The sequence below is a fragment of the Dendrobates tinctorius genome, unplaced genomic scaffold, assembly GCF_039654945.1.
Source record: "Dendrobates tinctorius isolate UK_male_01 unplaced genomic scaffold, ASM3965494v1 ptg000189l, whole genome shotgun sequence".
NCBI classification, from domain to species: Eukaryota; Metazoa; Chordata; class Amphibia; order Anura; family Dendrobatidae; genus Dendrobates; species Dendrobates tinctorius.
The window spans coordinates 8245405-8257580 of record NW_027361856.1 but is presented as its reverse complement, the minus strand read 5'-3'; positions in this window follow the sequence as shown (position 1 = coordinate 8257580).

Genomic DNA, 12176 nt, shown 5'->3' with positions numbered 1-12176 from the left:
GCATTACAAAAATTTTTGTATGTTTCTTTGCTGTCTACTTTGTTATCTTGCAGCCCGCGGACGTGCTGTGTTTAACGGGGGGGTATGTGGTGCCCCTGAGGCTCAGTCACCACAGAGGTACAGCACCTTCTCCTAAGGTGTAGTGCCCCACTGCCTAGGTAAGTAGGGAACTCCTTTCCACACTCCAAGACCTGCATCCCACACACAGGATAGTTTAACACTGATCACATTGCAGCTCATGCTTAGAGGGTAGCAGAACACCTCTGGTGATTCCTTGCTTCGTTACACGAGATGTGCTGGGAGGTGGGTGGAGTGGAGATCCATATAAAAGAGTGGGAAGGTTTAGAATTGCAGGTCAGTTTGGGGTGAGTCCCAGAGAAGGAGAGCAGGCTGACAGAAGGTCAGTCTGACAGGAGGTCAGGCGAGAGGAGTTCAGTTCTGAAGTTAGTTTTGAGTTCAGTTTGAGTTCAGTTTAGAAAGAGTGCTGCAGCTGCCTCAGTGATCTGAGCCAGCTGGCACGGGAAAGAGAAGAGAAGGAGAAAGACGTAGAACTGCAACCTAAGTTTCCATAAGAGAGAGAAGGAACAGCGCAGAACGAAGAAGTAGGAGAACAGAGAGGAATTGTGGGTTGGAAGAGGAACCCTGCCTATAGGTTCTCAGCGCAAGGCCGGGGCCCGATCCCCGAGGTTGTATGGACACTTATGGTTCTGCAGCAGATACCGGTGGAGTAGTTGGCTGTGAATGCACTACTCCTATCTGAGACTTGGGACACAACAGCAAGACGGATAGAGAGCCGGGATCCAGGAGGTCCCTGATCAGGCTACAGCTGTCTGTCATAAGTAAGGTTCTAGGAACATCTGACAGGAGGAACTTCAGAGTAACCACGGTACTGGAGTTCTTCACACTAAACGGCGCAATAGAGGAGTCGTTCAGGAAAGGCACATGTTGGCGGAGTGTTGGAGAGGAGAACCCTGACTTGCCCGGGAGGTTGATTGAGTCTCTACCCCAGAGGACACGGCACGGAGGCAAGCACCAGTGGGTACCACGAACTGTGAGTAAAGCTTTGAAACTGCAAGCCCTGGTGTCCTCCATTCATTCGCCGCTAACACCTTCAACACCGCTACATCTGGGTACCAACATCTATACCATTCTGCGCCTCTCCTCATCCATTGCACCTACACTGCCCTGGGACTACAGCTCCACCTGTAGGGAGCTACACCATCTTTGCTGCACCACACCATCAGTCTCAGTGGATCTGCATGCAGCGTTGGCTCAACATCTTACTTGCCAAACACCACGGGTGGCGTCACGAAGTGTTGAGCGATACCATCCGATATTGAAAAATATCGGATCGGATTGGTTCGGCCGATATCCAAAAAGTATCGGGTACCGCCGATTCCGATCCCGGAAGTCCCATTCAAGTCAATGGGACCGAAATATCGGAATTAAAAAAACCCCTTTCTTTCCTTGTAGGTTAATTCTACATGAAGAAAAACAACTAAGAATAATGTAGAATGTATTGGGGGAGGTGGAGGAGACATTAAAGGCATAGAGGTTTAGCCCAATCAAATGGAATAGCAGGAATAATTTTTTTTTTTTAAGACGTTCGGAGTTACAAAGATATTCACTATGCTAACCTCTTTTATATTTTTTCAGATGTGTATGTTTCACTATTTCCATGCTCTTCACCTTATTTTTTACTTCTCCCACACTTTCTCCTTCATGATCCGCAGCAGCAGCATCTTTTTCATCAACTTCTTCTTTACCTTATTCACCTTCTTCTTCACCTTCTTCCTATTATTCTTTTTTTTACATTCTTCATATTCTTCTTATTCAACTATTATTCTTCTTCATATTCTACTTCTTCATCTTATTCCTATTCTTCTTTTTCATCATATTCTTATTTGTGACAGTCATTCCTGTAGTTGTTATCTATAAAAGTTTGAAGATTACACCTTCCGTTCTGCCTGTTACAAAAGATTTACAACAGGATTTGTCCGCGTTCAGTTTGGCCTGCAGCAGCAGGAATTTTCCAGGGGCACCACGAGAAGGAACGGACTCACCCCCATACACTGCTTAGTCTTCTTCTGCTTATAATTTAGATAATATAATTTGCTCTGATGTTTAGTCTTATGCTTAATGTTCTTCTGCTTTTGGTTTTTCTGCTTCTTGGTCTTTTTTCTCTTGTTGTTCTGCAACTTGGAGGTTGTATTCATGTTCTTTGTCCTCTTGGTCATCTTCTTCAGGGTCATCTTTTTGGTCTTCTTCGGTGTGGTCTTCAGGGTCGTTGTCTTCAGGGTCGTCGTCAGGGAGATCCAGAGTGAGATCCAAAAACCATTTCCACAAGCTCGAACTTGGAAAAGTAGCAGAAGGTACAAGAAGGCTGAGGAACTGCTGAGAACCATCTGACGGTACTGGAACCCGGATGGTTAGCAGAAGGAACAAGAGTCAATGGCACAACCGTGGACCAGCTGACAGTGCTGGAACACGGTTACTAAGCAGGAGGTACCTGCACTAGAAAGCACTACCAAGGACCAGCAGACATTGCTGGAACTCGGATACTGAGAAGGAGGCACCTAGGCCAAAGGCACTGCCGAGAACCAGCTGACGGTGCTGGAGCCCGGATGGGTAGCAGAAGCTGCAAGAGCAAATGGAACTAGCGAGGACCAGCTGACGGTGCTTGGACCCGGAGGGGCAGCAGAAGGAACAAGAGCCAATGGCACAACCGTGGACCAGCTGACAGTGCTGGAACACGGTTACTAAGCAGGAGGTACTTGCACTAGAAAGCACTACCAAGGACCAGCAGACGTTGCTGGAACTCAGATACCGAGAAGGAGGCACCTAGGCCAAAGGCTCTGCCGGGAACCAGCTGACGTTGCTGGAACCCGGATGGGTAGCAGAAGGTACCCATGATTAACAAAGTGTCGCGTCCGCGAGCAGGCCACAGTTACCGAAACCCAGAGTCCTACAGGGGATGCTTGTCCGATTGGCACTACGGAACCAGCCTTTATTACCAGAACCCGCAGCCCACATAGGAAGCACCTAAACTGCAGGCACCAAAGACTCGGCTAACCCGACCGCAGCACGACAGGACAATGAGTTAGTGGCTAAGTGACGTTGACACTACCCGGAAACAGCAGGCGTGCTGGAATCAGGCTGGGCAGGAGGGAGTACCCATGCCAAAGACACTGCCGAGAACCAGCTGATGGTGCTGGAACCCAGATGGGTAGCAGAAGCTACAAGAGTCAATGGAACTACCGAGAACCAGCTGATGGTGCTGGAACACGGTTACTAAGCTGGAGGTACCTGTGCTACAAAGCACTACCAAGGACCAGCAGACGTTGCTGGAACTCGGATACCGATAAGGAGGCACCTCGGCCAAAGGCACTGCCGAGAAATAGCTGATGGTGCTGGAACCCGGATGGGTAGCAGAAGGTACCCATGAAAAACAAAATTGCAAGGCCGCGAGCCGGCCGCAGTTACCGAGACCCACAGCCCTACAGGGGGTGCTTGTCCTATTGGCACTACGGAACCAGCCTTTATTACCAGAACTCACAGCCCACATAGGAAGCACCTAAACTGCTGGCACCATAGGCTTGGCTAACCCGACCGCAACACGACAGGACAACGTATTGGGGGCAAAGTGATGTTTACACTACCCGGAAACAGCAGGCGTGCTGGACCCAGGCTGGACAGGAGGGAGTACCCATGCCAAAGACACTTCTGAGCAGCAACTGGCGATGTTGGAGCCCAGGGTCAATTAGGGTGTAGGCCGAGGCCTAATTTCATCAATTTTAATATCTGTTGTAGACTACCACTGATTTCAAACGTGCTCCAACTAGGCATCTGGCTCCACTCTGTCTCTAGTATTTCCCCTGGCCTCCAACCCCGCCAGTTGATGCTCAGAAGTGGAGGCCAGGGGAAATAGTAGAGACAGAGTGGAGCCAGAGGCCTAATTGGAGCAAGTTTGAAATCAGTAGTAGTGTGAATGTGGAGGCAGCAGGAGATATTGCCATCCACACAGCAGGGGAGCAGCTGGCATTACTGAACCCCACTAACACAGGAGCATGCGTTTCTCTCTGTGCAGACGACACTTCCAAGCAACAACTGGCTGTGTTGAAGCCCAGGATCAGTCATGGAGCAGGCTGAGGCCTAATTGCAGCAAGTTTTATAGGTGATGTAGTTTGATTGTGGAGGCAGCAGGAGATATTGCCGTCCACACAGCAGGGGAGCAGCTGGCATTACTAAACCCCACTAACACTGGAGCATGTGTTTCTCTCTGTGCAGACGGCACTTCCAAGCAACAACTGGCTGTGTTGAAGCCCAGGATCAGTCATGGAGCAGGCTGAGGCCTAATTGCAGCAAGTTTTATAGGTGATGTAGTTTGAATGTGGAGGCGGCAAGAGATATTGCCGTCCACAAAGCAGGGGAGCAGATGGCATTACTGAACCCCACTAACACTGGAGCATGTGTTTCTCTCTGTGCAGATGGCACTTCCAAGCAACAACTGGCTGTGTTGAAGCCCAGGATCAGTCATGGAGCAGGCTGAGGCCTAATTGCAGCAAGTTTTATAGGTGATGTAGTTTGAATGTGGAGGCAGCAGGAGATATTGCCGTCCACACAGCAGGGGAGCAGCTGGCATTACTGAACCCCACTAACACTGGAGCATGTGTTTCTCTCTGTGCAGACGGCACTTCCAAGCAACAACTGGCTGTGTTAAAGCCCAGGATCAGTCATGGAGCAGGCTGCGGCCTAATTGCAGCAAGTTTTATATAGGTTGTAGACTACTACTGATTGTAACCTTGCTCCACTTAGACCTCTGGCTCCACTGTCTCCAGTATTTCCCCTGGCCTCCAACCCCGCCAGTTGCTGCTCTGAAGTGGCGTCTGCACAGTCCACACTTGTTCCTGTGTTACTGAGCCCAGTCACGTCAGTTGATCCCCTGATGTGTGTCCGGCAATGTCTCCTGCTCTGTCCACATTCCCACTACTAGTAATGGGAATGTGGACAGAGCAGGAGACATTGCCGGACACACATCAGGGGATCAACTGACGTGACTGAGCCCCAGTAACACAGGAACAAGTGTGGATTGTGCAGACGCCACTTCTGAGCAGCAACTGGTGGGGTTGGAGGCCAGGGGAAATACTAGAGACAGTGGAGCCAGAGGCCTAAGTGGAGCACGGTTAAAAATCAGTAGTAGTTTGAATGTGGAGGCAGCAGGAGACTTTGCCGTCCACACAGCAGGGGAGCAGCTGGTGTTACTGAACCCCACTAACACAGGAGCTAGTGTTTTTCTCTATGCAGATGGCACTTCTGAGCAACAACTGGCTGTGTTGAAGCCCAGGGATTACAGTTCACGTGGTAGAAACATGAACACAACAGGAGAACTGGATACTGTTGCCAAGCAATTATTTATTCTGGAAGAGGACTGGCAAATTGTGGCAAGATCCAGGCCTTGTTCATTTTCAGAAAAGTAAGCCGGTCAACGTTATCGGAGGATAGTCGCGTGCGACGGTCTGTTAGTACACCACCTGCGGCACTAAAGACGTGTTCCGATAATACACTGGTGTATAGTACAAGTTATTTTTAATGGTTTCAACACTCCAATTAATTAATACCAACTATTGATATAGTTTCAATCAGCTCTTTGAACCTTCCAAGAAGGTCATTGAAACTTGTTTCAATGAGATGGTCAAATTGTCCAAGCAGAGCAAATAACTGGCTTACACTTATCTACCAACAAAGGACCTTCATTGCCATAATTAGGTTATCTTGTGCTCCAAAGCCCCTCCTCCAGCTTGCTGTATTTTTGCTATGTGGCACACAGGATGCCCCCTCCTCCAGCTTCTTGTATTATATACTGGTTAAAACAGGTATTGAGGGGATGTGTTTATAGCCAATGGACAATAGACTTGTGACATCATTCCCCACATGGTGGGGCTGGACACACCTTTTTAGCTGGACATTTTAAAAGAACTAAGACACATGTTCTCTGGCAGTCTCGGCTCATGGAGGATGACTGGTCGACATCTATCTGAATAATGTAACGTATGAATAATGCTTGTTTCTGATTAATGCATTTGTATTTATAGTTTTATATTGTTTATTATTTAATCTTATCATTTATTAAGTAAATCAATTTAGTAAATTCAATTCTTGTGTGAGCATTTTTCTTATTCATTACAATCCATTGGAAACCCTTACAATACAAATTGGTGTCAGAAGTGGGATTGTTTTAAATAAAAATGTTTGCAAAATTGAATAAGTTTGTTAAGAGTAGGAAAGCAGTTGAGAGTAGTGTTAGATCTTTGCCAGAATGGGTGTTACCAAGAAAGTGGACTGAAATGGCACAGGAATGTAACAAGTACATGGAGGGACAGCGGTTATCAAATCCCCAGGAAGTGGCTGCAAAATTTGATCTCTCAAGGTATGATGCAAAAGAGCAGAAAGCTGCAGCAGCCGTTGGATGGATCTGTGTGCAAGTGTCCCAAAGATTACAGGAGGAGATAGACAATTTGCGTTTAGAGCTGCATACAGCTATAGAGCAAAGTATTAGCTTGCAATCAGCTTTGAGAGACCAAATGAAACAGCATGACAATATGCAAAGGAATTTTGAAGCTTATGTAATGAAAAATGTGAATAAGAATAGGCGCAGGAGGAGACAGCAGCCAGTGTCAGATATTTGTACTGCACAGATTAGCACCATGATTGCACATGAGAAATGGTCAGATTTGCTAGAATGGGAAGGCTCTGACAGTGAGACAAATAGGGAAGAAAAGCAAGCCAGACCGATTGTGACTACTAAAACTAGGAGAGAAGTCACACAGCATAGTGGAGATAGGATGGATGCAGGAAACACAGCTACAGGAGCAGAAGCTTCAATGACCGAGGAAACTAGGAATTATACAGCCGGAGAATTATCAGAATTAGCTACCAGGTACAGGCAGCAAGCAGGAGAACCTTTGTTAGCATGGATTCTCAGATTATGGGATCAGGGAGCCGATACTATAATTTTGAACCGTCTTGAGGCAGTAGGACTTTGTAGTATTTGTACTGATCCTATGGTACGTCTAAAAATGAGGCGTGCAAGGGACACTACAGAGACTTTCTCTTTGTTGCATTTGGTGAGGGATTCTGTGGCACAAGTGCATGACTCTCCCATGGAAATAATACCACAGACACGATGGGAGACTCTTGCAGATGGAGTTCAGAGACTGAGAGAAATCGCAGGTATAGGAGGTATAACTCGCAATCCTGTGCCTGATCTGAATGATCACTTTGCTGTTGTTGAGGAATGGAAGGGACCAGATGCTGCAATATTGACAGTATTGATGAAGAATAAGTTCATAGAAGGTGCCCCAGCGTCATACAAAGCCCCATTGTTCACTATGTTTAGTGCACTTATGGGAAATTCCACTAATGTCTACACAGCATGCAATCTAATCTCCCAGCTATCTGCTCTAGAGAGAGCAAAAGTATCAAAAAATAGTACAGTAAAGAGAGTAGATCAAGAAAGGAGAAAAGAGGATGATACTCAAATTAGAAAGAGCAGGACGGAGTTGTTTTGTGACCTGATAGCTAGTGGAGTTCCATTCCAGGAGATAGATGGGATCTCTACAAGTGACCTGTTGAGGAGATGGCAAGATCTGAGGAGAAAAGGTAAATTGCAACTCGCCAGACCCAAGAGGGTGGCGACAAATGAGATAGGGGGTTGGAAAGATAGAGGTGGGACACCTGATGGAGGCATGCAAAGCCCCCACTGTAACCGCCCCTTGCACTCTTCCAATACCATGGCATACTACACCCCCTGCCAAGATTCCCTCATGGACTAATTATAAAAGTTGTGGAACATCCCTGAAAATTGTTGTTTGAACAGTTTTGCCATTTTTTGATGTCTAATGATGTTTGTTTTCATTCTAGAGAAATACTCCTGTGAGCATACTGTGACGTATGCGCTGGCTGATATATGATGAGAAATACTCCTGTGAGCATACTGTGATGTATGCGCTGGCTGATGTATGATGATAAATACTCCTGTGAGTATACTGTGACATATGCGCTGGCTGATATATGATGAGAAATACTCCTGTGAGCATACTGTGACGTATGCGCTGGCTGATATATGATGAGAAATACTCCTGTGAGCATACTGTGACGTATGCGCTGGCTGATATATGATGAGAAATACTCCTGTGAGTATACTGTGACATATGCGCTGGCTGATATATGATGAGAAATACTCCTGTGAGTATACTGTGACATATGCGCTGGCTGATATATGATGAGAAATACTCCTGTGAGCATACTGTGACGTATGCGCTGGCTGATGTATGATGAGAAATACTCCTGTGAGCATACTGTGACGTATGCGCTGGCTGATATATGATGAGAAATACTCCTGTGAGCATACTGTGACGTATGCGCTGGCTGATGTATGATGAGAAATACTCCTGTGAGCATACTGTGATGTATGCGCTGGCTGATATATGATGAGAAATACTCCTGTGAGCATACTGTGACGTATGCACTGGCTGATGTATGATGAGAAATACTCCTGTGAGCATACTGTGATGTATGCGCTGGCTGATGTATGATGAGAAATACTCCTGTGAGCATACTGTGACGTATGCGCTGGCTGATATATGATGATAAATACTCCTGTGAGTATACTGTGACGTATGCGCTGGCTGATATATGATGAGAAATACTCCTGTGAGCATACTGTGACGTATGCGCTGGCTGATGTATGATGAGAAATACTCCTGTGAGCATACTGTGACGTATGCGCTGGCTGATATATGATGAGAAATACTCCTGTGAGCATACTGTGACGTATGCGCTGGCTGATGTATGATGAGAAATACTCCTGTGAGCATACTGTGACATATGCGCTGGCTGATATATGATGATAAATACTCCTGTGAGTATACTGTGACATATGCGCTGGCTGATATATGATGAGAAATAATCCTGTGAGCATATTGTGACGTATGCACTGGCTGATGTATGATGAGAAATACTCCTGTGAGCATACTGTGATGTATGCGCTGGCTGATGTATGATGAGAAATACTCCTGTGAGCATACTGTGACATATGCGCTGGCTGATATATGATGAGAAATACTCCTGTGAGCATACTGTGACGTATGCGCTGGCTGATATATGATGATAAATACTCCTGTGAGTATACTGTGACATATGCGCTGGCTGATATATGATGAGAAATACTCCTGTGAGCATACTGTGACGTATGCGCTGGCTGATGTATGATGAGAAATACTCCTGTGAGCATACTGTGACGTATGCGCTGGCTGATGTATGATGAGAAATACTCCTGTGAGCATACTGTGATGTATGCGCTGGCTGATGTATGATGAGAAATACTCCTGTGAGCATACTGTGACGTATGCGCTGGCTGATGTATGATGAATTGGGTTTGGTCTTGGTGATGCATAAATGTACATTCCTCACCTGAGGGTTTGTAATAGACCTTGATGTTTTAAAGGCAAAAGACCACAGCAGATATAAGATGATTCTGTATGTGGGAGCCATTGTGAGAGAAACATACAAGGCAAAGAGGGAGTGTCATTACAGACAATGAATTTAAGACTGACCTAAAGTTAGATGACTGATAACATACTGGGGGGTTGACAAGATAAATAGATGACTTATTTGTACTAAGTGTTTGTCTTTGTCACTGTATGTGCTTTGTGTATTTGTCATGGATATCCCTTGATTAAAATTGGTTCACAGCCAAAGAAAAAATCCACGTGGTATTTTTATTTTTATTTTGGTATATTTTTATTTTTTATGAGCTCATTTTCTGAATTTTAATTGTACTGTGTTTAGCATTCTTGGTTTTTAAAGGAATTGTTTTTTCTCTTTTCAGTCCACTACATGTTGGATTGGGGGGTGGGGTGTGTAATTAACCTTTTGTTTGTTTACAGGAGTGAAAGAAGAAACCTTGGCCATTTAATTAACATGTAAATACAGTGCACAGTAAATAGTTCATTCCTGCAGTAGTGAAAAAGGAGTCCATCTAATATAAGATTATATTTTATGACTTATTTTTGAGTTTTAACATTTTTTGGGAGCTCCTGTGCAAATTGGGTTTTGAAGAATATATATGTTAAATGATTTCAATGAATGCTAGTTTGTTAATGTCTTGATATAGCTTTGTTCACCTACACCTGAGTCATGCAATGCAAATGTGTGGGCACCCAAAGTGTGTGCTTGTCTATATGTAAATGAGAATCTCTCCTGCTTACTGAATGAGTGCAATAGGTGAAGCCAGAGTGTGTGTGTTGATGTAATGTGTATAGTATGTAAAAATAATAATTTGCTACAATTGGGTTAATAGCAAATTGGTTTGGTTTTCCTTAACATGTAATTGTACTGATTCTGATTAGTAGTAACATTATTTTGTGATCTCCATGAACATAATTGTACTGGTAATTATGATCATCGTTCTTATGCAAATGTGATTGACATGAATTTGATGTGTTTGATCAGTGTATAAGTCCATACACATATGATATATATTTTATGTAGTATTATTATCTAGAGTAGAAATATTTGCTACAGTAGAAAATTCAAAGGTCATTCTGGGTCCAATGTTGTTTTTGTTTTGATTTTTTCCGTTTTAAGCCCAGGATGTTATTTTTTACCAAAGCGGTTTTCTATTGGTAGCAAATAAATAAAATATATATATAAATGAGCAATGCAAATAATGAAAAATGGTATAGTTTAGTGGCAGGTTAATGAATTAAAGTGATTGAAACCAAGGGGTGGAATGTATAGTACAAGTTATTTTTAATGGTTTCTACACTCCAATTAATTAATACCAACTATTGATATAGTTTCAATCAGTTATACTCAGCTCTTTGAACCTTCCAAGAAGGTCATTGAAACTTGTTTCAATGAGATGGTCAAATTGTCCAAGCAGAGCAAATAACTGGCTTACACTTATCTACCAACAAAGGACCTTCATTGCCATAATTAGGTTATCTTGTGCTCCAAAGCCCCTCCTCCAGCTTGCTGTATTTTTGCTATGTGGCACACAGGATGCCCCCTCCTCCAGCTTCTTGTATTATATACTGGTTAAAACAGGTATTGAGGGGATGTGTTTATAGCCAATGGACAATAGACTTGTGACCTCATTCCCCACATGGTGGGGCTGGACACACCTTTTTAGCTGGACATTTTAAAAGAACTAGGACACATGTGCTCGGGCTCTTGGCTCATGGAGGATGACTGGTCGACGTCTATCTGAATAATGTAACGTATGAATAATGCTTGTTTCTGATTAATGCATTTGTATTTATAGTTTTATATTGTTTATTATTTAATCTTATCATTTATTAAGTAAATCAATTTAGTAAATTCAATTCTTGTGTGAGCATTTTTCTTATTCATTACAATCCATTGGAACCCTTACAATACAACTGGCAGCAGGGCAAGCCAGCGCCTCCAATACATACTGGCTAAGCTCTGGCCATGTATTCAGCTTAGAGACCCAAAACTTGAAGGGGGAAGAGCCGTCTTGGAGTACACTGACAGGGCAAGACATGTAGTCTGTCACCATCTGACGGAAACGTTGCCTCCTGCTGACTGGAGCCGTCTGTGATGGTATAGACATTTGTGGCGGGGACACAAAACTTTGCCACATTTTGGCCATACTGGTCTTGCCTTGTGCTGAGGCGCTGCTTCTGCTCCCTCTTTGTGCAGAGCTTCCTCCACTGCCTCGACGCACAGAGCTGCTTTGTAAAGCACTAGCAGCACTGCTCTCGGGTGGAATGGAGAACATGATGGAATGCACCAGTGTGTCTTGGTACTACCGCATTTTACGCTCCTGGTTCAACGGTGTTATGAGGCTTTGTAAGTTTTCCCGGTAGCGAGGATCTAGGAGGGTGTACACCCAATAATCAGCCATGTTGAGAATGTGGGCGATGCAGCGGTCATTTTTCAGGCACTGCAGCATGAAATCAACCATGTGCTGCAGACTCCCAACTACCCAAGAAACACTGTCCCCTGCTTGAGGCGTCATATCTGCCTGCTCTGCATCACCCCACCCTCGCTGTACATACTGACTAGAGCATTGTGTACCTCCCTCCTCTGGAGAGATGTCTTCCTCCTCCACTGACTCCTCCTCATCCTCCTTCTCACAAAGTGTCCCC